The following is a 2903-nucleotide window of genomic DNA, read 5'->3' on the forward strand; positions in this document are numbered from 1 at the left end:
CTTAGTAAAATCAATACAAATGTCAATATCTTGGATGATGAATTTAGAAGTATTGGGACTTCTTGAACAGGTTTTCAAAATAATTTTCTTTTACTTAATGGAATAGAGCATACATTTGGAGCAAGCAGATTAACTTTACCCAAAAGTGATATCTTCTAGAAATTGCTACTGCTCTTTTAATTTCTTTCCGCTTTTTTATTTTTTCTTGATAAAGTTCCCAAGACAAATGCCGTTCATATAATACATTGCCAAATTAGTCAATTTTTTGTCATCAGAAACTTACCAACTCTTTCATATATTCTATTTTTGCCTTAAAATGTGAAACTATATCAACTTAAAAATGGTGTCTAATGAGATAATGCTCTCAAATCACAAAAAAGAAAAAATATATATGATTTACATTAACTTCCTGAAAATTAAAAATAAAATAAAAACTTTCTGAGAATTAAAAAAAAATACAGAAACAGGCATTGCAGGAATTTTATGAGCTCTTTAATTATTTTTTAAATTTTATATTAAATGATTTGGGCACTGTCTTGGTCATCTAGTGCTGCTATAACAGAAATACCACAAGTAGATGGCTTTAACAAAGAGAAGTTTGTTCTCTCACAGTCCAGTAGGCTAGAAGTCCAAAATCAGGGTGCTGGCTCCAAGGAAAGGCTTTTTCTCTCTGTTGGCTCTGGAGAAAGGTCCTTATCATCAGTCTTCCCTCCATCTGGGAGCATGTCAGCACAGGAACCTCAGGTCCAAAGGACACACTCTGCTCCCAGCACCGCTTTCTTGGTGGTGTGAAGTTCCCATGTCTCTCTGCTAGCTTCCCTCTTTTGTATCTCAAAATAGATTGGCTTAAGACACTACCTAATCTTGTAGACCTCATCAATATAACTGCCACTAATCCACCTTATTACCTCACAGTGGTAGGATTTATAATACATACGGAAATCACATCAGAAGATAAAATGGTAGACAATCATACAAGGGAATCATGTCCTAGCCAAGTTGCCAGATATTTTGGGGGGACACAATTCAATCCATGACAGGCACTTCCACCATACCATATTTCACAAATAGAAAACAAATAAAATTCATGCCCTGGAAAATGGAACGTACATAGGACAACTTATTTTGTACTACAATGTTAAGTGCATCCAATATTGAATTAATGCAAAACAAAACCCTGTTAAATGCTAGGAATACAAAGGTACAAAGATAGACACAATACCCTCCAAGAGTTTCCGATCTATTAGGGGGCAGCATAAAATTAATTCTTGTCACCAAAGACACACCTACAAATGCAGGGTCCTCAGGCTTTCACAGACTTATCACTTTGATGTGTAAATAGGTATGTTGTGATGTTGTTCAATTAATCAATCATAGAATCTACACAATTTTCACAAGAGACAGAAGTCATTCCACAAAGCAAAGGACAAAGTAATAATAATTTCTTTTTCATCAATGTCACAATTACTTACCTACACTTTAAAAAAAAAAAAAGAGAGAGAGAGAGAGAAGAAAGGGGAAGAAGAATTGACAAGCCTACTAAAGAACAAAAGAAAAGTCTTTGAATCAAGGGGGAAAATGTATCCCATTTGATTACAGTGAGGATACAGTCATGAGGCAATCCCAACACAATCAGCAGGATGATCTTGTCCCAAAAGTTCCTCTGCTGAAGCTTAAGAAAACGCTTTTCTTTTCAGAGTTTTCTTTAGATCAAGTTTGACATCCTTACTCCTCAAACTATAGATCAAAGGGTTCAGCATGGGCCCTACATTTGTGTAAAGAACTGAGGCCACTTTTCCTTGGTCCATAGATTCTGTGTCAGAAGGTTGGAGGTACATGAATGCAGCCGCCCCGAAGAAGAGAGAAACAGTAATTATGTGGGAACTGCAGGTGCTGAAGGCTTTAGACCTGCCTTCAGTGGAGCTGATGTGGAGGATGCTGGAGATTATGAAAGCATAAGAAATGAAAGTGGTGCTAGTGGACACCAAAATGTTCATCCCAGCAAGAACAAAGACCACAACTTCGTTGGTGTAAGTGCTGGTGCAGGAGAGTTGGAGCACAGGGAGGATGTCACACAGGTAATGCTTGATTGTGTTGGCATCACAGAAAGCCAGTCTTGCCATACACAGAGTGTGGGCTAGGGAACCCCAACATCCCATCCCATATGCCCCAAACACAGACAGAGAAGAGATCCGAGGAGACAATATAACATTACATAGCAATGGCTTGCAAATGGCAACATAGCGATCATATGCCATTGCTGTCAAAATATAACATTCAGCAATGGCAAAGAAACAGAAAAAATAGAGCTGAGTCAGGCACTCTGTATAGGAGATGGTGTTTTTCTCCAATACAAAGTTCATTAACATTTTGGGTGTGAAGACACAGAAGAGTAACAGATATCTACGAAAGATAGATTAAAGAGAAAATAATACATAGGTGTGTGAAGGTGTGAAATAAATGTGATCAAGCCCAGACTGGCTACCAGAGTAACGAGATAGATCCCTAGGAACAGGAAGAAGAGAGGTAACTGGAGTTCTGGCCTGCTGGTTAAACCCGCGAGGGTAAACTCCATCACCAATGAGTGATTTTCATCAGCCATTCTTCTCTAGGAGTAGATCTATGGAGATGAAGGGGAAAGCCAAATTAGAGAGAAACTGAGCTTTTCTGAGCCATTTCACTCATGAAATGGTACACACACACTGGCATGCTATAGCCCCTTCTTTCAGACCCCAGGGCATCCAGCAACATATTCTGATTAATAAGAACTCTACAGAGTCAGAGGTTTGCTCCAGGTCCCTTGGGAGAGATGGCTGGCATAGCTGGAACCTACATAGGGCCGCTTGTAGTTTTGATATATAATGGTGAGGAAGAATTGAAATATATGATAATTTAAAAACAAA

At 38.4% G+C, this 2903-nt stretch overlaps 1 pseudogene; it reads right to left on the reverse strand.

The window, feature by feature from the left end:
* Nucleotides 1–1673: 1673 nt before the first annotated feature.
* Nucleotides 1674–2602, reverse strand: LOC126060663 (olfactory receptor 147-like; annotated as a pseudogene).
* Between the last annotated feature and the right edge of the window lie 301 nt (nt 2603–2903).

Source organism: Elephas maximus, chromosome 17 (assembly GCF_024166365.1).
Source record: "Elephas maximus indicus isolate mEleMax1 chromosome 17, mEleMax1 primary haplotype, whole genome shotgun sequence".
Lineage (NCBI taxonomy): Eukaryota > Metazoa > Chordata > Mammalia > Proboscidea > Elephantidae > Elephas > Elephas maximus.